The sequence below is a fragment of the Ooceraea biroi genome, chromosome 6 (assembly GCF_003672135.1).
Source record: "Ooceraea biroi isolate clonal line C1 chromosome 6, Obir_v5.4, whole genome shotgun sequence".
Lineage (NCBI taxonomy): Eukaryota > Metazoa > Arthropoda > Insecta > Hymenoptera > Formicidae > Ooceraea > Ooceraea biroi.
In genome coordinates this window covers 9,237,709-9,262,553 of record NC_039511.1, presented here as the reverse complement: position 1 = coordinate 9,262,553, position 24,845 = coordinate 9,237,709, and the positions used below count along the sequence as shown (strand labels likewise).

Here is a 24,845-nt window from a genome sequence, read left to right as displayed (position 1 = left end):
CCCAGCCTTCACCTTCGCCTTGCGACGTGCGGACGCTAAACGCACAAACTCGCCGCGCGCGAGTCCCGCCACCGTAAATTAATTCACGCGATATCGCTCGTAATTTCTGTGTGCACTCGTGAGAGTACCGTTAATTGCTTTAATTTCGACTCGCTCATGCGTACAATGACTTTGTTGCTCTCTCCGGATTTCGAATCGCCACTTGAGGAATATCGGACGCTGACACGCTTATTGCCGTACCTTCAATCTTCCGCTTGATGCTTAATCATGCGGCGAAGGGACGGCGCCGTATCCGCGAAACGTATTGCTCCGACCGCATTTAAACTTTCGCTCTTCCTCTTTTGTCGCTTTTCTTTCGAGTTCCTCGACTTCGTGGCCATCGGAGCGCGACGCTCCCGGCCGGCCGTCGCTCCCGCGCATTACCCGCGCCAAATGATAACGATCTGTTTATACAACGCAGCGATTTTTTTCTCTCTCGCATTCTCGTCTAATTTCCAGAGCGAAACCCCCGCTAAAACAGGTATCCGGTAGCTGATTATCCTCCCGTAACCATAACACGCATATCATATTGAAAACTCGTTCCCCCCGGGGGCCCTGCAGGAGCAAGGGAAACGGCGGAGAAGACGGAGGAGGAAGGAGAAAAAGGCGCGCGAACGCGGTCTCTCCTCTCTCTCTTTTCTCTCTCTCTATCTCTTGGCAAGGAGAGGAGGAGCGAACAAGAGCAACGAAGCACTGGTGAAGAAGCCGATGCAGTCATGGTCCGATAAGCGAGAATCTATGCAGGATGGGAGACATGGAGAGGGAGACACTTTGCGCACGGCTATCTTCCGTGCTAAATATAGCTCGGGAGGATTCTAAAACTGCATTACGTGTATCCTAGTTACCCGTGGTACCCCGTCGACCGAGGCATGCTGCTGCAACCTTGTCCGGATCGTCGTCGGTCTCCCCCGTGGAAAATCGCCAATCGGGTTTTACTCTCTCTCTCTTACGAGCGGAGCCCGGACGGTTCTCTAATCGGCGAGTATCGCTCTCCCGGCTCGATTACTATTATCTTCTCATTCAGTCGTTGTCTGCGCGAGACATCGGCTATTTTTGTCCGCCTTCTCCCTCTTCGGAAACGTGAAAGTACACACCTTCGCGAGCGTCACTCTTGATGAGCGATCGACAAGCAACTTGAACGTAGGAGGTTCTTTTGCGCGTAACTGGATCGTGTGTTTGTCTAAAAATTGCTCGCCCGGAAACGCGAGCGACGAAGCGACGATTTTTTCGACGCGTGATCGCACTCGCGCCTCGGATGAAATCGAATTCTCGATTGAGAGCCGCGCGTCCGTGAGGACGCAACGATCATCACGCACGAGTACTCGAATTCGATCTCCTGCCTGGCAACGCGCTTCCGCGCCGGACGGACGCCGCAAGAAACGTAGAAGGAAGCTTTAACCGATATGCGTTGCTCCACGTGTTCGGGCTATTATGGTAAGCGAGCGTCATAGTTTATTGCACCTAATAACACGCGGTAAAAAGCGGCCGGGCGAGATTCACCGACTCGCTCGCTCGCTCGCTCGACATTGCTTCCTCGAGCCGCCCGGCGCCGCGCGTATACGCGTATATACGCGTCGAGGTCGCATGTATGCGCGATCGCATCGCGATCCGCCGATCGATTACGCACTGCACCGTGATTTGCGGCCCGACGAGACGGGATGTCCGCGAACGCGCGCGCCAGGTAATTATTTCACGGCGGCGAGTTCCGCGATAGGATTGGACAGCGATCGACTACACGTAATCACAACTATTCGGGCTCGCCGGCTATTCGAGAGCAGCTCCGGATAGATTATGGCGTCAGAGCCCGGAGATACGAGATGTTACGTCGGCGAGACGATCTGGAAACATCCGGCGAGCGTAATCCGTTTCTGCGCGCGTTGGAGAACGTCATCTCGGCCAACACTCGTTCTACAGCTTAATAACGCGCGGTAACGAGCCGAGGGACTTTTTTAAACGGCCAGACGGCACTCGCGCGAACCGCCTCGTGAGTTTAACGTTAACGAGAGAGGAACTCGCGAGGGACCAAGTAATGCTTTCGGCGCGTATCAAAAAAGTCTCGAGGGAGTTAAAAAAGGGAATTTAAGGGTACATTAATAGAGCCACCTTGTTTGCTCGTTGGCTGTTTCGCAGACCGCCAATAATAATCAAAAGACTCGTCCGAGGTGAATAGCGAACCACACTCAAAAAATGCCGCTCTCTTGTCCATTCGCTATTTAATTACGGGCCTGGGCGCGTCCCTGCCGGTTTCACATAAAATACTCCCGATTTTAAATAACGTGCCCAAGTGATTTACCGTACGACGTGCTCGGCATGCCAGACTGGACCGAGCCGAGTCGAGTCGAGTCGAGTCGAGGCGTGCGGACTTTGTTACAAATCCAGCTAATATTTGGAAGACGGTCACGATCGCACATCATCATCGGCTGGCGGCTAACGAGCGATTAACGATTCGAGCGGCGATACTTTTCCACGCGCGTCTCCTGGTCGTTTCGCAGCCAAGGGCGCGGAGAATCACCGGGATCTACGTAGCCTGTAATTAAAATAATTAGCATGGTCTTGAACACAATGGACGCCGATAACCCACTCGTTAACCTTATCGGTATAACGGTATGACAGACATATTTTCGCGGGGTGTCCCCTAATTACGGGGACCGCGTACATCCGCTGCGCCCGGCTGCGTATTCTTCCCGAGATAACGAAAGGTCGTTGCGCGTTTCTCGCGCGCGTTCAGCATTCGTCGCCAATTACCCCCGAGTCGGTAAATCACTCGCCGACACTCGCTATTTGTCAGCGGTGCGGTCATCCCGGATAGCCGGTTTCCGCGCGGCGACCGCGCGCGAGAACGATAATCACTTATTTCGACGTGTCAACAGGTTAATAATTAATCATCCGCGTGACCGGCGCGGCGAGAAGCGACGACTCGCTGTCATCGGCGGATCGCGATTCCGAAGGAAAATAGAGGAGTCGTTCGATCGACTTGAAGCAAGAAAAAGGCCTGAAAGCTGTGCCGATCGGACGCGCGGAATTCTCCGACTTGGCACCGCACTCCAGTAGACGACAGAGGAAAAATGTTCCTTTCTCTCCCTCTTGCGCGCGAACAAGATCGCATGCAAATCAACGCGAAATTGACAGTGTCGCGGTGCAATTATAACATTACAGTATCTGTCGAAAATTGGCGAACAGGTTTCTCGCGATGGCGGAGCGCACTGTTATCCACTATTATTTTCGCACTATTATTGCGGACTTAACATCGCGGACGCATTTCCAGCGAAAACGCAGTGCAGCAGCAACGAGTTTCAGGACGGATGCAAGCCGCTGTAGAGGGCTGCAAAAGGGCAGGCGGAAAATGAACGAAAGCGGAAGGCGCGGCGGCGCGCGGCCCTTAGGCTGATGCCTTTCGTAAAGGGATGTCCGACGGGATGGACGATACAATTACACGCGCTATACATAGAACTGCACGGTGCATAAGTAACATGATTAATGGACGATAACGCAATTACGCCATGATACGCCTTGCGTGCATCGTTCTCCCTCTTTCTATCTCTCTCACTCTTTTCGTTCTCGCAAAGCGCGCGACCGTATCATCGCTCGGACTTGCACGCTCGTTTTCCACGCGGCCTCGTGCAAAACGTCCACCCTTATACACATCATCCGCTTTCGTTTCGCTTGTTCTGCTCCTTTACCCAATTTCCTCCGCGTGTGTCCATTCACCCTTGATCGTTGTGTTCGATCTTTCGATCGCGTCGCGCAAAGGATCGAAAAGAATAGACAACGCTCGTATATACGAGTTTGCAATCGATTCTGTTTAAACGAAGCTACTGGAGACTAGGTAATAATTTTAAGATCATAAGCGACGTGCAACTTAAATCTCAGGAGAGCAAAGTGATCGGTAAAATCCGTTAGCGATATTTATTGCTTCTTTGATGTCAAATAATCAGAGAATTTTAATTTGCGATTGTTTTTTAAAGATTCAATAAGATTGAATGTTAGGGATTGTGAAAGATACATACGTACTGTACGTACTGCGAAAACTTGGAGCGGAGCATGACAAACGTGAGTGACACACGTGCAAGCATGGAGAAGTCCGCGATTCGAAGCGAGGCGATTCGATGAGCCGGCTGGATTATTTATATCCGTTGCGTCGTACCTCGCACAGATGCAAGTAAAAGCGTTATGAGATAAGATAGATTAGAGATTATCGCGTTAATGTATCAAGACGCCAGAGGACTCGAACGTGGCCGAGGAGGATGACGCGGCGCGCCGTCGATGACGATGACTCATGCAAATGTGTATTCCTCGCGCGCGGATTCCGGATCCGGTTTTCTTTTCGTGTTAATGAATTCGCGATCGCGACGTTCGATTAGAACACGACAGCGAACGCGCGATCGGACGCGGTAAGTAGTTAAAAGGAAAAGTCGTTTCGCAAGCGTCGAGTTACATCCGAGAGAGTGCCGGATAATCCTCTCGTTCATATAAAAACGACACGGCGGTATTGCCAACTCGGGACGACATTTTTAATCGTCCTCGCAGACGGAACTGAACTATCGCAACGCGTAACGTAACGCGACGCAAGATTCGATCTCTCCGTTCCAATATTTGCCGCGCGACGTGGTGGCGACAGAGGACCGACGCAATTTCGGTCGATTATTCATTGTCCGATGTTCGAGAACGAGGTGTATTTTACCTCGAGCACTCGTCCTTGCTTCGTCGCGACGTTCTCGTTGTCTTGGAACGGATTCCACGACAGACAATTACCGGTAAACTCCGGAGGTCCGATCAATCGCTACAACCTTCGACGATTATCGAGAGGTTTTCTCGCAATTCCGCCGGAACGGTTCTTCATCAGCGATGAAATCAGAGAATTCGTGGAAACGACCGAAACTTTGTCTGATCGGGACAAAGTCTGACCGCGACCATCGACAGGTGGTCCAATTTGGTTTCAAGGCTGGCCGCTACCCTTAGGAAGATTTATAGCCGCGATCTTCGTCCTACGCAAAATTATTTTTTCCCCAGAGATTCCCATACGTTAGCCTGAATTAAACTATGCGAGGCGCTCGCTCGTTGCAAAGTCCTTTACGTAAATCTTCGTCGTTGCGTAAAAATATCCCGAACAGATGTTCTCGCGATCCATCTTGCAGAACGGATTTCGGTCGTAAACTCTTTCGATCCTTTCGCTCCTTTTCGCCGGGGAGAAATTAGACCGCGATGCTTTTATAGATAGCTGTCTTTTTTTTCCATGATGTTCCGTTCGTCGGGAAGGCACGTCGTCTTCTTAATTGCCGGTCTTCTTAATCTTTATGCATCGCCAGTTCGTAGTCGAGACTCGCGTTATCTTCGGCGAACATCCGGGTGAGATGGGTGGAGGAGAGGCGCCCGGTCTTAAGGCCGGGGTCTCGCCTTAACAGTTATAACAAAACTGTCGATTAGTAAAACCGACCAGCGACACGCGGATGGCCAGGTCGTAAAAAGATACGGACCAACGGGAAAGCGCATTCTGTTATTTGCAATATACATACAAGCACGGAAGGTTGATTGAGTTCAGTGATGGGAAGGCGATGGGGGAAAGAGAGGGAGCGAAAAGTCGAGGGAGAGAGAAAGAAAGAGAGGTCATGGTTCCTGCTGCGATAACGAAATAACTCGAATGACCGAAGACACGTAGACTCGTTAACCCGCGTGCTCGACGAACGGTAACGACGATGCAACTTCGACGTTAGGCTCCGCTAATAATTCTGACGCCCAATGACGATCGGATGTACGCGCGCGCGAGCGAAGATCAAGCTAATGACTGGATTCATCATCGGTGATAGCCGGCGTTCAGCGACTCGTCAGTCCGCGGACGCGGTCAAGAGGTCCTTGCCAGATTACATGGCGGCCGAATGAATTGATTCTAATATGCTCACGAAAACGTAATCACGAGCGTAATCACGCTCGTCTGCGCGCGACAATCGGCAGCCTCTCTTCCGAGAGAGCGAGAACGGTCCATTCACCTTCCGCATATTTTAAATAAAAGTCAGGATATCAACGTATCTCGCCGAGCGATATTTTTAGCACACGCTCGTCTCGAACAATCGATTCCGCTTCCACGCAACATCGCGATAAACAGTTAGTTTCCTGGATGTGCGGGGGTCGCACATACTTGTCGAAGCGTGACTGTCGTATTCATCGGCGAAGGTTTCGTCGGGCGTCCCGGCGTGCCTTTTCCCACCGCGTGGACTATTTCGAGGAGATCGATACTCGCGTTCGCTCAAGGTGGCACGGCATCTGGAAGTCGTCCGAGGTGTGGGACCGCGTTGCCTCTGGCGATTCGCCAGGAATCAGAAGGCGCCCACTTTCCGTCAGTCGCGATCCATCGCGCCACTTCTCGAATAACAATTGGCGGCACGTTCAACACGACTCGTCAACCCGAGCTCGGGATTCACCGAGATGAATTTTCCAAAGTTTGGAAACTTGTCGCGGATTGCAAGTCCCCTCGCAACGCGAGCAAGAGTTCGTCGCACGGTCGGGTCTCTACGGGTTTTGTGAACTCGACCCGTTTCGCGAAAACCTGCGTCGAGTGATGAACGGCGCGATGTTCGCGTCGAGGGATATAAGGCAGGAAGAATATAACGCGTGCTTGGCTATGAACTCAGCATGACGCTGCGCTCTCCGCAGATTTGCGACAACAGGAATTTTCATCGTGTCGTTAAGGAAAGGAATTTATCACGGAAAATCTACGCGAGCCCGGACTCGCGCGCGGCGTTATAACGGGACACGTATTTAAGCCACCATTCACAGAACCGTGTGGAGTCCTTGCAACGGAATCGGCATCGGGGCTACGCGCGCGCGGGTTCAACCTCCGATGCCATTAGATTCCATTAAATTTCTTTGTCCTGCCGGAACGTGCGCGCATTTCGCGAGGAGGTTCGCTTGCTAATGTAATTCGGCAACGATCGTCCATTATCCAGCAAACAGTGGCAAGTTGCTCAATTTTAAATACCAAATTTCTATCGATCGGACGTTTTATAACGCGATAATTTTCACGTGTCTGAGAACCTCGCTGTAACATTACTTTGCAATTAGCTCGGCATTCATATACGAGACGTCCGAATTATTTTCTCCGCGACATCGAAATCTCAGCCAACTCTGGGAATTAAATTACACCGATCGCTGTTCCTCCGATCACTTCTGATCACAGCATATACAGTATGATAACACGCTACTCTCTCTCGTTTCAGACAATCGGACGTCATTAATTCCGTAGTCAGTGCGGAGTCGCCACTTCATAAGCTCCGTAACGGGACGCGCGTCTTAATACTCGCGGATGGGAAGGTAGCCCTCACCGGTGAAAAAAGCGCCGGCTCTCCGCGAGACTTTAACCTCGAAGCCATAACCATTAGGTTCCATTAAATTCCACCGATCCTCTTGGAACACGCATGCACTACCGTAGAGAGAAGGTTCCCCTGGTACCGGCGGCGGGTCGGCATTCCTCGTGCAACATTGCCGTACATTGAGCACACGTCGGGTTCCCGACATACGTTCGTTCCGCGACCCGTGCGCGCTTGTTTGGACGAGCTTCGCGGTGAGTTTATGGAATTGCGCGTAATCCACTGCGATCCGCGGTACCAATTAAGCACCGCCGCGTCCCGATAACAATGAGCGTTCGTTCCAATTAGCAGACCGGAGCGATTTCCGCGCGCGCCGCTCGCCGACACGCCGCGGCGCGCGTGCTCGTCCGCTGGATTTATGCGCCCTCGGACACGCGCTCACTCCTTTCAGCTGACAGTCCGGTAACGTGGATGAACAAGGAAAGTCAAGTTTCACCGAGATTAATGCTAATTGACGTACGCGCGTAGCAATGGAACGTTTATCGTTTTTCGAATCTCGCGGAGCAGCGGCACATGAATCGCCGCTAGCCGTTAGAGTAACGTCGTATTCCTGAAGTACTTCAAGGATAATCGATATTTCAAATAATCGTTGTTTCTCTCTTTTTCTTGGTTCTTTTTTCTTCAACTTTTTATTCGCATGCTAGCCATTTTGCGCCTTCAGTATTTTATTTTATTCCAAAGTTCGTGGGATGCAACATCTCCTTTGTGTGTCGACGCTTCTGTCGACAATCAATGAGCAGTTATCAGCGAAGTTATCAAGCGTGAGGTAATCGCGGCTCGACTTGACGCACGGACGGCCGCAGATTCTTCATGCGCGCGTGCATCGCATTTGTAATTCGATAATTAATGTCTCGCAGCCGTTACCGTTCGTCGCGAATACACGCGTCCACGTGTCGCCCGCTCACAAATTACTCGCCCTGGGTTACGCGCGAATCCATCGAGATGCCAGCGCGGCCGCGACGAAGAAACGGCGGACGAGTTTTGCGTAGGTGCGAACACGCAACGCTTGAGATGCCAGTTGCGCGGCGGAATCGACGGTAAAATAAGGGGACAAGCATCGCGAGGGTTTCCGCTTTGCGCGCGGGGATGTACGGGCGCGCGGAGCGAGTCCTCGCGCCACTTCCGCGATTGGCGATCTCGAGCGGTGTCCCGTCCATCTTGGTCTCGCAAACGCGAGTGTATCTTTCTTGATATAATTGCGACGAAGAAGCGGAAGAGGGCAACGTCTGCTCGCGTCCCGGAGACAAAACTGTCTCTCACTTTATACGACGGTGTTCTACGAAGATTTAAGGTCCCAATGAAGTCCCGACAAGTAGAATAACCGTTCGGCCGCCGTTTTAACGGTGCGACGGATATATCGTGTCGTTTACTTTGTCGCGTCATGCGGAAAAAACATGACAGCGGAATCTGCAGTGATATGTGCATCATGTATGCAGCGTAGACGCCAAGTTGTAGCGCGCACCGTCGTCGTCGTCGATCACGTGGCGACGACACTGGTTCTACAAGCCCGTGGATCACGACGTGCAACTTCATCTACGACGCTCGCCGATGGTCCACGATAAGCTTCGTCGTCCGCGAGGCAATCTACGAGCCCCGTTATCAAGGCGCGCGAGCACGCGCTCGCGCGATTCCGAATGCTTTCAATAAGCGCGCGGGGTCAAGTAGAATCGAGCGGTCATAACATTTCAATATCTACCTGAATGCCCGCCCATCCCGTTCCATCGCAATGTATCTTCCATCGTTACGTTCCAATCGTCTGATAGAAATACCAACACGGCGGCCACGGTGACGCGACGGAGGGATTCCGCCGGCAACTTTTTTCCGGACACTATTCGGCGAACTTTTGGCTCCCCTTCTTTGCGAAATCCGTTTGTTCCCCGAGATGTAAATGTATTTGCTTGTTCTTTTCCTGCAATGTGCAAGAACACCGCTTAAACTACAACATTTTGGATTCATATAGGTAATGTTGCGTTTTTATGCAAGCAGCATTATTCTGAACGTCTGTTTTGTCGACGTTAATTATTTTTTTAATAAAGTTGTACACGTATTTTTATATAATACATTGTTGCCATGTCATAAATACACAATTGTTTCTCAATTTCTTATAGTTTTTAGAATGCTGCGATATTGTCTGATAATGCTTCATTTATCGTGATGATTTTGTTACAGTGACGACGAATGAAAAAAAAGAAGGAAAAGTGCCATGACAAAGTAGGGTCTTGAAAGAGGGTCCTGCATCACTAACAAATATCTATCTCTCTCTGTAAAAACACATTCGTTTTTGCGCGGTCGGACTTTTTCGGAGCGACGAAAGCACCGAGGGCCTGTTTCTTCGTGGTGGGTGGTTCCTTGCGACTTCAACAGACCTTGACTTCGTATGTCGCGCCGCTGGAGGACTTTATGAGCCTTCGCCAGTCCGTCAAAGACGGTAACACGACACTGATTACTATTTCACGAACTCAACCGCACGAGACCACACGGTGCAGCATGGATCCACGTGGTCCCCGTGCGAACCCCTTTTCTTGGATTTTCGTATCATTCCTTCATCGTCTACGACTCCCCCGGGTAACACAAGATGTCTGCGCGACAGATAAGCACGAAAAGGGTCGCACTAGAAATTCTCGGAGCATACTGTGTGTCTGGTAGCATTTAATAATTTAATACTTTGTTGAGCGCGCGACTAAATTAGCACATCAACTGAAGAAATCTTTTAAGCACTGCGCTGGTTGAGGAGATAACGGAGGATTTAATACGACTGCCAATTTCGGCTGTGGATGAACCTGCACTTCCATGCGAATAATGAGGTAACCATCAGAATCCGGCGGTTTTTGTCGCGTTTGGGGCGGATTGCGTAACGCGTAAGTGCGGTTTAATGCCTGTAAGAACGTCGCCCTGCCGCGGCGTGTTAACGCTGATTCGACGTGATTCGACAGTGTGATCCCAGGCTAAATAGATTTTTAATGCCCCGTCCTGGTGAATCCGCTGATTCTAATTGCGGTAACGCAACCGACGCGGGTGCGAAACGAGGAAGCGAGCCGCCGCGCCGTTGCCCGATTCTCGTCAACGATTTCGGGTCATTAACCTGCCGGCGTTCGCCGGTAGTGCCGGGGATTAAGGAATACCATATAATTCTTTGAAAAGGACTACCATCACGGTAATCACTATTCCTCGTGCCTGCGCACATCACCCAGAACTGCAACCGGGAGGTGGTTGACCCGCCGACGCTGCGCTCCGCGCGCGATTCACGGCACGCTCGCGCCGAGGTGTGCGTGGAAGAGTGACGTTCTCTCCAATTTTTTGAGGAGAGTGCCTTTCGCGCGCAGCAGATGTCATTTACGGCAAGTAAATCCCGGTATACGCGCGCACCGAGTACCAAGCCGCGAGTATAAGACGCGTGTGCTCGGCACGCGGCTCGGGATACTCTGAGATACGCGACCTCTTGCATCAAGACCTCTGTCTTAATTATCGAGTTGGCGCATTTGCATTCCGGAAATTATTCTCGTTACGGGGGTGGCACGTGGATTCGATTCGATTCGCAAGTCGCACATTGCACGAAGCTCGATCGTCACGATCGTGTCGGGAAGGAGGCGCTTGACCTTTTGTGCCGGTCATACTATCACCTATAGCGTAATATTGAATCGCGCGGCGTTGGTGCGATCTGTTAAGTCGGTTAACGTGGCGCAATGCGAGCTTGGAGCAACACGAGTAGCAAAGTTTCGAGCGTCCGATTCCAGCCGGCCACGAAGACCAGAGGAGCACGTAATCCCTTCTAAATCAGCAACGCGACCTTCTAACGCGCGTAACGAGATATCCGCTCGCGCGCGAACTCCCGAGGGGGGACACGGCAGGAATTAAATTCTCATTATATCCGCGCGCGAGCGCACGAGTGCGTCTCTTTCCGCGCGGATCTCTTGTAGCGCCGCGCCGCAGCGTACGCTAACGCGCGCGCGTACCCTCTCGAGAGTCACGCGAGCCTCATCACCGCGGTCTTGCGTGTGCGTGCACGCCCGTGACGTAAAACGCTGATTATCCTGCTCGATGTTATTTTTTGCGCGGCGGTTCTCTCGGCGTGTCCGCGCTACCGCACGCGGAAACCTCTCGCTGGCGCGTAGGATTCGGAGCGCGGCCGTCTTCAAGGTCCTCGCGACAGCGACCCGGACCCCTTCGTGTTCCCCGCGGTGTGCGTAACTGTTGTTGTCGACTCCCAACATTATCCGCGCAGCGCGATGACTTCAGGGAAGAACTGTTCCGGCACGGAGAAAAATACATTGTTTCCCGGATAACGTTTCGTCGCCGTGTGTAGCCATTGTCCTATTAAGATATTACCCGTACGTATGGGCTAGGAACGACCGTCTTCCGGCAGCACGGCGGTCTTCCTCTCATCAAACGCTCCGTACAAAACGTTCGTTGCCCTTCGCGAAGACATGTGCGCGCGGGTACGTGGGAGACGGATCAACGACGACGACGACGAGGGAGGGTTCAACGTCGCCATCAACAATCGGTATTTATTGACCGAGCGTCGACGACGTCGCGTCGCCGTGACGTTTCCCAGACATCTGTTTTGGAATTTATCTCGCGGCTTTTGCCGCCTGAAATTGGTTCCGAGTAACAGCCGTGCGCCAAGTTATCCTAGAAGGGACCGTCAATGGGCGAAGTTAGGCGAGGATGTCCAGGCACTATACGCGGACTGTAACTCCCGCGGAACGAACAACGCAAACGAGGGAACGGTGCGTGCATCCTCTTTAGCGCAACTTGAGTTACGCTAGTCAGGCGTCCAAGGGCCCGTCCCTTTCGTTCTCCGTACTTAGGACCGATTCTGCCTGCGTGCGCCTCCATTCAGCAACGTTCGTGCAACTTTTTCGTTTTCGTAATTCTTTTTCGTGATAACTCGAGACGTGGCCGAGCCCCGGAATGTTCCTACGGTGGTTTTCTCCGTTGCTGCGTAGGAAACCGTCACGAATTTATGAACCGTAAACATGACCGTAACACCGTTCCCGATGTTCGCGCTACGCAATGAGTAATCAAGTCGTGAAACCGAAGCCGATAATTAACCGATGCTATAATCAACCGACGTCCTTGACTGCTACACGTCGAGCGTGACGATCGCCGATGATCGACAGGGACCAAAGAAATCGGCAGAAGGTCTAGTAAATTCATCGACAATTATCGAGAAGCGATCGGCCATCCGATTCGTCCGCTCGTGCCTGCGTCATTAGATAGAAAGTACCAGTCGCCGTCGTCGGCTGATTGATCGTAATCGCTGTAAACACAAGATACGAGTTGAGGATTACGTCAGCGGCAGCAACTGATGATAACGATCGGCGCAAGTAATTTCATAGCACCATGTCCAACTGAAGAAGAGTAATGTCACTTGCTAAGTCAATTTTCCTTTGACCTTACGGTAGCCACGCGTGTAGCGAGAAGGTTGCTCTCTTTGAGCAACACCAACTTTGGATCGAAGCCAATCGAATGGAACGATTGTGCATAAAGCAGAGTGGGAGGATATTCGACTTTATTGTCTCTGAATTAAAGGGGGATCAGTTAGTGTACGTTCACACGTCGCGCGATTGCTGGAATCCCAATTGTTGGCGCTAAGCAGGAACTCGTAGCGAGAGATCGTTAAGGAAGTTGACGTAGCATGGGAGAGCGATGCCCCAAAGTCGTTAAACTAAGTGCAACCTGCCGAGTGGATGTTACTTTGCCGAAAGGGACGAGAGTTTTTTTTTACTTTATCATGCGCTTCGTTCCTTCCCTGAATATTATCGTGGCATTCTTCCCCGATCACATCAGTTCCGCTTCTTCCTCGTGCGATGCGACGCGCGAGTGTGCGCAGATATTTATCCCGCGATAATAAATGTCTCCGGAATTACGCGCTCGCGTGTATCGCGGCCGAATAAAGATCCGCGATTAGGGATGCTGACAGCAGGCGGGCCGTAATCGATATTTCACCGAGATTCAGCTGGCGATCTTGATCCTTGAACCCGGTCTCGTTACGTCGACCTGGCGCATCCGCGCGAAAACGTTGCGCAATCACGCCCGGGTTTCTAATCGGAGCGTCCAATCAAGGATACGTGTGCATACGCGTATATATGTACGCGACACAGCGGCGGCATTCGATCCGTTACTCCCGCCGGGCTGAGGAGCAAATTTACGATGAGGTAGATCCTTCCGTCCCCGGATAGGGGCGACCGGCAATATATCATATTCCAAGATTCATTATCTCCGGATAATGCGCTTCGGCTACGCGAGCGCGTACACACGCGTACGCACGTAGGTATACATCCTGGAATCCGCCCCGCCGCTAATACCCTTTATTATCCCGAACGATCCCTTTTCCATGCCGCTCAAGATACCAATTAGCGCGCGTCAATGTTGTCCGACGTATGCGTACGCGTCGGGCACGCAGCTCGTCGGAAACGTCGGTGCGAGGCGATCTCGCGTCCAGTCTCAGGATGCTTCTCCGTAGGCAACCGCGTCCTTGCCCGAGGCTGCGCGCGAGTATTTATAGACGATGATATCCTAGACTCTTCTTCCTTTTTTTCTCTCTTTCTCCTCACGGAGCTGCTGCTGTTTTCTTCATCGCCATCACCGTTGCCATCGCCGTCGCCGTCGCCGTCGCCGTCGCCGTCGCCGTCGTCGTCGTCGTTGACGTTGCTCGCCGCGCTCTTCCCATCGAGGAGGCAGCTCTCTTCTTCGTTTCTCATCCTTTCCCACCTGCTATCATCTCGTGAATCACCGTGCTATCGACTGTGGCGCCCGTCGTCCTGTGTTCGCCAAGGTGTTCCCATCATGCGAGCGTCAGTTTCATTCACACGCCCTCGGGAAAAAGTCTACTTCCCGCGCGCGGAGGGAGGAACGGATGGGCCGGGTATATTCACCAGGACCAGAGCAAGGAGAAGAGGACAGGTCTTCTTTGATCGCTAATAGATTATATTGTACGGTAAAGCCATACGCTCTCGCTCGCTGAATACGTTTACGCTGGCTGAAGATCTTCAAGTCGAGGAACACCGAAGAAATCGGTTCGCGGAACGGAAGTTTGCGCGCGCGCGATTTCAGGGTTTTTCCTCCTCGGCAGCCGGAGTAGGTACCCCTTTCTTTCCTCGCCCCGGTGTAATCGATAAGCAGCTCGATCGCGGCGCAACACGCGGCTTCGTTCCACGGGTGACCATAATGGAGCGCCCCGTTCGTTCGCTTCTCGTTACTCGTCGAGAAGATCTGTCACAAAGGGAACCACTTCCGCGAACATTCCCGCCGGCAGGCACGCCTTTCGCCGGTCGTGTCAATGGCGCGGGACGAAATCCTCGCCGGCTGCTCGAGGCACGACGCGCGTTTTCCGTCTGCTCCTAGAAAACAAAGTTCCCAATTAGTCGCGAGTACCATTAGTCGCGGGGCAACAACGACGACGATGACGACGACGACGACGACGACGATAAGCCGAGGAGATGGCCGAGCTGTTTTCCTGGCGAGATAACCGGGCGCGGAGTTGAACGACACACGACGCGCGCACCGGATGTCGTCCCTCTCCGTCGCTTTGTTTTCTCCGTTGCCTACCGGGCGTGAGTTCTCTCCCGCGAGCGAGGGAAAAGACAGCGGGTACATTGTCTGCCGCCGGGCAATGTCAAGGCCCGCCACCGACCATTATTAGGCTGTTTACGCGTAAACTCGCGGGTCATTCTATGCGAGACAAAACGCCACGCGTGCAGCTCGCTCAATGGCGAGGTGACTTCTCGAGAGAAATCACCGTCGACGGTAGCACGAAATCGTTTCAGCGACACACTCGCCAAAGGCAGTTGAATATATGGTCTTCATTCAGTTTTCAGCGAGCGCTCTAAAGAGGATATCGTAATCGCATACGTAAACATCTGTGCATCGGTTGCGATGCGCGTTTCCTTACGCTCATCTTCCAACAATCCACTCAAGTCACCATTCGCGTCTCGCAACGCGCGCGGATAATACGGTTTTACTGGGCATCCGAGGCCCTCGGCTGCGCCGAGAAATGATTAGCAACACGTTACCTCTCCGCCGGGGGAGGAGGATCGCTCGCCGAGCCCGTAAATGCAGTTTGGCAATAGCCATGTATGTACGGCAAACCCGGCTCGTCTTACCCCGCGGCACGTACGACATTTTTGCGGCGCCGCCTTACAGGCTCGTACGCCTTGCCTAACTTGTACGCCGAGGGAACGTGTTTTTGACGCGCTGATTTTGCATCAGTGGTCCGTAGCGAAAGGTTTGACAAGCGGCAATTCCGTGGCGCGAAGGCAATTAAAGTGTAATCTTCGGGTTCGTTCCCTCGGCGACGTGGACGGTGGACTCGGCTCGGGAAGAAGAGTTCCAGTGTGCGTTAGGCTAACCAGACCGGAGAACCGCGTCGCGTTCTCCATCTCACGGGGACGCGCGGAGGGTTGCAGGATGACGCGGTACATCGTCGCGGGTATATCTTCCTTTTCTGAACGGAAATACCGAATGACATCACGAACCGGTCATAGCGCGGTGCGATTGGAGGACGCGGCAAGTATCCGAGATTCGTCGACGGTGTCGTCGTGCGATCTCCGCGGCGGTTCTTTTTTTTCCCCCGTCCGTCTTGGTCCACGCTGATCGCCTCGCTTGCCGTGTCGCCGGCGGGATGACTAAACGTGAGAGGGATCCTCCTGTCGCGGGCGCAAACGATCAGGGACGGCGAGCATCGCGGGTGAGCGCGACGTTCGCCCGCCGGCGTCTCGAACAGACGGACGAAGACGGACGCTCGACAACGCATCTCGTCGGACAATCGTCTTGTAACAGTGGAGAGAGCGTCCCGCTGCGAGGTGGAATTTAAGAGCCGTTACGACCATCGATTCCGCGATGTAACGCCGCATGTAAATACATTAGAGATGCGCGCGATTAATTTTAAGTACCTCGTAAAAGCAGGACAAAAACGCGTGGCGTCGAATAAAGAAGGAGATAAAAAGGGGATCATTTAATGTTTATTAAAATTCGTTTCAGAGAAGTCTGTGCTGTCGTTAAAAAATATTGGTATATAAATTAGCTATTCTCTGAGAAATAGAATTTAATAAATTTGTTTGCTATTCTGTGGAATTAAATCTCTAAGAAAAGGGACGTCTAGAGTCTGCAATTTTCTGAGGGGAATAGAGTTTCTTTCAATGGAAAAAATATTCATGTCTGTGTACCAGTTCTGTTATTACACCCACAGTGAAACAAATAAGAATAGAGCGATTAACTGAAATTACCTTTTACGCCGTTTCCATCGAGATTTTCGCAATCGAAGGTGGCGGTCTTAGCGATTATAATATCTATAATTATCGACCAGTTAACATTACCTGTCCTGGGAAAAACAGCGCTAATAGCGCGCTAATAATCACCGTCCGTGGTGAAATAAAATGATTTTGTTGCATCTCGGAACTCGATTTTCATTAGCCTCTAAATACTGTAATTTATTTTCATTATGTCGTTCAACGAGCTATATAATATGAGGCAGCTTACGCATAATATGCGCGATAGGTACAGCACTACGATGATATCAGGATTCTTCGCTTTCAAGGAATCATAAATAAGAAAAGAATCATGTCCACGTAAAGCTCATTAATGTTGCATACAATACACTTTCTTTTCTACGAGTCTCTGATTGTCATCAATATTCGCGATATTGTATCGCGTACTTGAGCATTTCGCAACGAGCGTCCCCGATACCATGCGGTGATTAAATGCGTTAGATTCTTATTAGAATTTTAATTAGCCTTTTTTCTTTAATTACTTTTCGCTGTCTCGCCTTTATTTATTACGGCGTATGGATAGTGGTCACATTACACCTCGGTTGGCATCCTATTAACACCGTGACGATTATAATCGCGCATTAATGAAATCAGCTTCTAATTATTGTAAAAATGCAATGTACACGCACACGCGCCATTGATAATTAATAATCCTCGAGCAGGAAAAAGTGGTAAACGTTCGATAGCGGGGCGACCAGTCGTGGCTGTTCCAGAATAACTTTTTCATCCGTTCGTTCATCGCGCGCGTTCCTCCCTCCTTGATATTTCTTTTTTTCACTCGCGTCTCCGTCTCCTGCTGCCGGCTACATCGTCCATCCCTCCCTCCTCCCGCCCTTGCCCCTCCTCTTCTTTAGGCGTTTTTTCTTCCCCGGTTCTCTCTGCATATTGATGAGAGATTTTAGCTGGCGCGCGTGAAATCTCGGAGATGAAAGGCGCTGTAAAAAATGCAATAAACTGTAAGCTAATTTCCGAGATCAAAGCGGATCGCGGGAGACCTCCGCGTTGTCGTGTTCTCGGTGACTTCGCTCTCGTTGAATTCGCATGAAGTGCGTGCGACGACGAGCAAACGTTGTAGAACCGGTACTTTGCCCTTCGTGACCGTGCTTTTGTTTCCTTCATCACATCCGCGCCGTTTTGCACCACGATGGAATTAATTTTTCCTCGTCTCAGGCGGAAAACCCTTACTCAGAATGTTACGTTCTCGACGATGTAAATTCTATGACAACGTAATGATTTTTAATTTAATAATTCAGTTATATGTACAAGCATGTAACTTCATATCTTTGAAAAAAAATATTATAAAAACTACAAATGAGATTTAACTTTATCGGAAAATTTATTTACTTTCAAGATACTTCATGCGCCTGAGGCGAAAAAGGAGGAAACGGATATCGGTGGGCTAATAATAATGAACGGTGGGAATCCTCCGGCAGCGGATTCATGGGACCAACGAGACTTTTTTATACAGCGAATGACGAACGATGTATTAAATCCGGCTGGCACAACGGCTCGGGGCACATTGCGCGTGGGCGCCGAAATTAATTTGCAATTAATTGCCAACGAAGCGCCAGAGGGCACACAGAGGGAGAGCGAGACGGACGAGGAGATCTTCCGCTATTTCCGCGTGGTGTCGGCTTAGGTGCCGGCGGCAGATCGATTAAATTTGGAAATTACGTGGCCGCGCTCTTGGTATATGCGTGCGACGCACGCTGAAATCAGCATGCGGGAGATCGGCATCGGCGGAACATGCCATGGGCGATGCTGCGGTAACAGTCGAGCCTCTTATTCGGAGAAAATTAACTCCGCGCCGATAGAAAAAAATCCCTAGTTGAGAAAAGAGGAGGAATCGGGCGCCAGAGCATGCTCCACATCCCCTTTCACCAAGCCCCTTCGTATTGAGAAAGACGTTTTTATCCGCGCACGCGGGATCGTCTCTCACAACTGCCGTCTCGAAAATCTTCCAGAAACCGCACGTGTTTCGACTTTCGATTTCGACGAAGCCAGCGAAATTCGCCGTGAAAAGTGCACTATTAATTGGGAGCACATGGTTATTAATCGTCTGCGTCGCGCCGGCCTAATGGCGTACCTTGTTTAGAGTGGTTCGTCTAATCGCGATCTTGATTTTTTGCTGGTCACCCGACGAAAGTCGGCCAGACATGCGGAACGATCCGGGCGGACGTATGTGCTTTACCACGCACGCACATGTGTATGTGCGCGCGAGATGTATCCATCACACGCATGTACTCGCACATATACACGATCGTCTGCAGATTATAGCCCTACGGTATCACGTTGGTTTAGCCGTGCCACGCTGAAACAACCCCACGTTATTCGCGATTACCGCCCTTCTCGGTCTCCATCTCCATAATGTCGTGCGGCGCGCCGAATGGAACCGGACGGTGTGGCAGCCCTCGGTTCGTTGCGGGGAATCAGTTATCCCCAGGCCGGCCAATGAAATTTTCACGATAATAATACTAATTTAGCCCAGTCGAGGAGAGAGAGAGAGAGAAAGAGAGGATTAGAAGCCGCGATTCTCAAGTACGCGAAAAGAGAGGAATCTAATTTCCTCGGCTAACGAGATTAATTCGTTCCGCGAAGCCAGGCGCGTGCTTCACGGCAGCGAGACGCGAAAGAGATTCGTTTAATTTTGGAAGATTACTGAAGACGCAATCTGAGGCCGGCCAGGGCTATATTTCTTTCGAGATTCCGAGAGAGTCGATGGCACTTTGTATCACGCATGCTACAAAGTGATCGACCGCTTCTCATGATTAAAAATTCGTCTGAGATGTGGGAATTAATCGGAGTTTGTATTGATTATGTTAATTTAAACCGCTACCTATCATTCGGGATTACAGAGTCGACTTTTACGAATTAATCTTTTTTACAACTTTCATATATATATATGTGTGTGTGTGTGTGTGTGTGTGTGTGTGTGTGTGTGTGTGTGTGTGTGTGTTTCTCTTGAATGTCTCTACTCGTCACTTTAACGGTTCACTGGCATAAATTATTTTACCCACAATCAAAATCCGCATTCTCGCATCCTTGCGCGCAGAGCTGATTTCACTTCCAGCCTGAAAACGGGGATTCAGATCGCCGCATCGCGTAATCACCGATCCGGATAATTATTTCCAGGCTACGATATTGACGTCGCACTCGATGATACGCCTATACGCTTCAAGCAACTTACGAGTTTGAATAGAAAAGCGAATTTTTATTAACGAAGATTGTGGAACTGTCCGTTGCACCGACAGGATGCATTGGCGAAATTGGATCAGATTGCTTTCTTGAGTCACAAATCTTGTAATAATTCTTCAAATATTCACTTTCCGTTGTCCCAAATTGTCAGTACTGTAGTCTCTTAAACTGATTAAGATTGTAATTAGTATTGTAACCAGATGGAATCTTATGATCAGGAGCTAAACTAATGACTCAAGAATTCACGTTTTCGAGTGTGCAACAACTTTCGAGATCACGTTGGAAATATTTTCATAAAACATGTCTCGTAGTACGACTTTGTAGATCATGCAGAACGTGTATCGTCCTTAACATCTGACGAGAAGAATCCTCTTCATGAGCGACGAGCGTTCACGCTCAGTTCTTCAAACTCGGATCTTGAATTATCATCGCGAAGAAGGCGTATTTTGAGGGGTTAGTGTCCAGGTGCGACCTTGACCATCGGCGGAATCGAAGCGGTACCGGAAGCGCGGGGCGTTTCGCCGGAATGTCGCAGGGCGCCGAGATGGCGAGCCCAAAGCTGAGGCCCAAGGTGGTCTCGACCTCGCTTACCAGACGCAATCTCACGTGGAACCTGGCAAACGGTTCGTCCGTTCGAAAACGATGTACCAGTTAGATAAGGGGCCACCAGACTAGCGGTTCCTTTTTTTCCTTCATCGCGGCGCATTACGGGCCGCGAGCGCGTGCCGAGGCAACGCGCGGTGAGGCCCACACGGGGGGTCCGCTAGATCCGTAGTACCTGTCACGGCGGAACAGCGAGACGGAGACAGTTGTCGTTTTACATTCGCGTATGAGTTCGGCGAGCGAGTGCCGTTGTCATTTCCAGGCGACGTTTCCAGGAAACTAGGTAAATAGATCTGGATCATTGGAGCGAGCCGGCCGCCGGCGAGCGATCCGCTCGCGAGTGAGTCCGCGCGATGGCCAGCACGCGGGCCCGCGTGCATAACGAATGCGCGCGGGTCCGCTCTGAGAAATTGCCTGAGCGATCGCGATACGATACCGCGCCAGTCGGGCCCCGCTATCGACGTATCGGCTGTGTTATCGGACGAACAACCAGGTGGTTCATTGAGACAAAGAGACCCTCCCCGCTTCCCCGATTAATCTCAGGTCCGGCCCACGTATCGCCGGAAAGATATCCAGGATGTAAGCTAACGGTTAACCGATCCTCGCGGCGGGTGCTTGGTCCCGTGGTTGGCAGGATACGAGAATCGCATTCGAAAGTTTTGTACTGACGCTAGCTGAGCATGAAGCTTATAACAAGACTGTTGTCGATACAATGACCCTAACGGAAGTACCGTCGTAGAACCGTCCGTTGCGCCACAGAGATTGTATTGGCGAAATTGAATCGGATTGCTTTCTTGAGTCACGAATCTTGTAATACTCTTTTTTGCAACATTCGCTTTCCGCCATTCCAGATCACTGCACTGGCGTCTCGCAAACGTCATAAGCCAGATGGGATCTTATAATCAGTAACTAAACTAATGACTCGAGAACTTGCGTTCTCGAGCTTGCAACAATGCGCGCAGCGATTCTATGCACACGGAGTCTTTCATTAAAGTCGCAGAGGTGAAGGACCGGGGTCGGAGCAATTAATCGAGGGGGCCTCTTTCTCTCTTGTCTGAGTCCGCGGCGCGTCGAAATAAATTAATGGGACAGAGCCGGCAAATCGGCCGGCAACGAAAGATAAATGAGCGGCCGGTGGCACATCCTTATCGCCGGATTAAAGTACCAATTAATTTCGGTGTCGGACTACTCTGAAGCCGTATTATCAGCGGTACACGCGGGCGTGTGCTTCACGTATGCCGACTGAATAAATGCATAAAGAATCGAGCCCCGCGGCGCGATCGCGATCGGGAAATCAACATCCGCATTCCGCGGGATTTTCGTGTGTACGTCACGAAGCTAATTGGGAATGCGTCCGGCGTGCCGGGATAGAGGGGTTCCTGGTCTGTCCGAAACGAGAATTCCGTGAATTACGTCTAGAATCAGGGCTACTCACGGCGACATCCGTGGAATACCAATGACCAACCGCGGCCGAGTTCGTGGCCGCGAGATTACAGAGCGAGTCGAGCCCTTCGTTCTGGATATGCACTATCTCTCGCAATTTAGGGACTAGACGAGCATTAGAGATAATCGGAAAACGCTGGCTTGTAATCTCCTACTCTTTAGTAAAGCCGCAAATAACGCGTGCAACGTCGTTCAAACTGTAAAACGTTCTATTTGTAAAACGTTAAATTGACATTTGTTAAATTGGCGTGAATGAGAAAAGCGATACCTGAATTTAGCTGTCATATCGCCACGGAAATATTTTTCCTGTTTCAAGATTATTATTAAGTAGATATGGCGGAGTGGGTTTTATAGATTTTGTAAAGTAACCATACATTTCTGCTGCAGGTGAGCAAAAATTGCAGAGGATGAGATTGCGCGGATGGGGATGCTATTTTGGTAGCACTTCTGGCTTTATGCGCGGAACAGATACGACAAGTCCAGCTGAAATAAACGTCGCCTTTACGAATATTTACGTAATACCCGGTCGGCATTAAAATAATTGCTTCGCTCATTACCGGTAATCGTGCCCGGCAAAGAAACTCTTTGAAGTCACGAAGACGTGATCCCCACGATCCTGCGCGCGGATCTTCGTGACTTGGAGAATCCGCGGAGGAATCTTCCCAAGGATGCCGGCTGTCCGGATTGGATCCTGCGGAAGGAAGCGTATCATCTCGCGAGTTCTTTCTGAGATGCGCAAGCGTGGGACGTCCCGTAAACGCGTGCACGAGGGGGTAGGATACGCGCATATCACATCGTGCGGAGGCTGCCGGGCGATCCTGTTTAATTACGGGGGTTGCGGCCGAAGCAGCAGATTCCGCGCGCCCGAGGAGGCGCCTCGTTCGTCTTCTGGGAAGAGGAGAATGCGAGGAGGTGGTCAGCCTCGTCCTCGTCGCCACGTCGTCCACAAGCGAACAGCCTGCCGAGCAGGAGGAGAGAGACTTCGATATTTATAGTGCCGTGCGCCGGGAGACCCGCAAAAACACCCGGCGATTCGCAATCCTGAAATAACAGGTTACCTCGGAGCGCAGCGGAGTGAACGGGAGGAGCAGCGCGCAGGGCAGGGTCCTGCAAGAACCCTGAAGAGGACGAGAGGAGTATGAGAGAAGAAGAAGAAGACGAGCAGGGATGAGAGGACGAGACACGGGGGGAGGGTGGACGTAGTGAGAGAGGAAAACTGAAGAAGCAAGAGAAGAAGAGGAGAAGGAGGAGAAGAAGGACGTGAGTGGTTCGGCCTGTAGAGGGAGCAGGTTTCTATTTATACCGCGTCACCGCGAATCAAAGACCCTGCGGAGTACGTAGGGAAGTCAAGAAGGGTACTCGTTCTCCTCTTCCTTTTTGCTACTCATGTCCTCGTCTCTCTCTCTCTCTCTCTCTCTCTCTTCTTTCTCTCTGTATTCCCCTTTCTGCTGCTCCCTCTCTGTCTCTTTCACTTCGCCTGTTACTTTTTCTCGCGATACCTTCCTGCGCCGTGGTTACCTCCGAAAATTGGTAAATGAGCCGTTGATATTCGCTGAACGTTCCCGCCGTCTGAACCCATCTTCCTGCACCCGGTTTACGCGTTTAACGCGCGACAACCTTTTTGGGCGGATGTATTACGGCGTACCCAGTACTCGACGGGGCACCTGATCTCCCCCGGTGCAATCCACTTCGCCCCTTTTTCTGCATGCCACTCTTCTTCGCGCATCCTCTTCCTGGAGCTTTTTCCTAGAGGGCTGATTAATGAACGTGACAGGTTTCGGCGCTTCGGCTGATGTCGCAGCTCGAGAGTGGAAGCGATGTGTCACGCGCAGTGACAGGCCTGGCAGGCGGCTCACGGAAAGAACCATCCGATATCCTCTCGAAGTCAACGAAGAATTCCTGGAGTTGCTTGGAAGGATTCTAAGGATGATCTAAAGGAGAGAACGTAAAAATCCATCCTCCATCCACTGTTCCTTAAATTTTTTATTTCTTATATATTCTTCTAAGGCCATTTGGGAGAGTGGAGTTTATGCGATCACGTTTGCACGAAAGTGATTCAATTTTCCATTTGACCATTCAATTTTCTTTAAGAGGAATTCTGCGTTTTCAGATTACCATTATACGAATTGCAGTTCATAAAATGGACGTTTACGTACGGATGGATCCCGCGCCGCCACGGAGGAGGATAAAGCAGCATGCAAAGAGAAGCGAGAAGCGGAAGAAACGGAGAAAAAGAATAAGCACGTCGTGCGGTATAGCCGGTATATCTTTATATGGTTTAGTTGTCGAGCGTAAGGAAGACGTCGAGAAGCAACAAGAAGCGTGGAAACCTTTCTCGCGGTAACAGTTAGTCCATTGTTAGCACCGCGGAGGTACATGTTAACACCTCGAACATCGTCTATTCGTTAACAATATTCCAACAGACTCCGCGCAGATATCCGGCGGGATCAGAAAACGTTGATGATTATTCAACATTATGTTACAAGATGCAAGTGAAGGCAGAAATATTATATTATATTAAATATAATTTACATTACAGTATTATATTATATTAAGTATAATTTACATCAAATGAACATTCTGTAATGATTTACATGTTTCAAGTGATGAAGAATAAATGCTGGAAATTCTTTAGATAAATTCTGTTAATGTCACTTAATCCCAGAACTTGAGATACTTTATTAATATATTTCCCTTAATATTTCTTTCTTAATATATTTTCGCACTAATTGCAAGATGGTGCAAGACTGGAATTGTCTCATCAACGAAACGACTCGCACTTCTTGCTACTTCCGCAATTTCGCGTATCTCAGTGTGTTTTCCGACGCTCGTCAGCGTTTTGCCTAGTAACCTGGAAATCCGCAAATGTACGTTCTATTCTCCACGAGTAGTTTACCGGTATCATCCGTCCAACAGCTGTCGGCATGCCAAAGGA

At 50.7% G+C, this 24,845-nt stretch overlaps 1 long non-coding RNA gene across 1 annotated transcript; it reads left to right on the top strand.

Annotated features, from left to right (window-relative positions):
• Positions 1–22,427: 22,427 nt before the first annotated feature.
• On the top strand, positions 22,428–24,550 carry LOC105280802. The gene is made up of 2 exons (XR_894183.3): positions 22,428–23,855; positions 24,021–24,550. It is a non-coding gene; the product is annotated as an uncharacterized LOC105280802 (long non-coding RNA).
• The last annotated feature ends 295 nt before the right edge of the window (positions 24,551–24,845 follow it).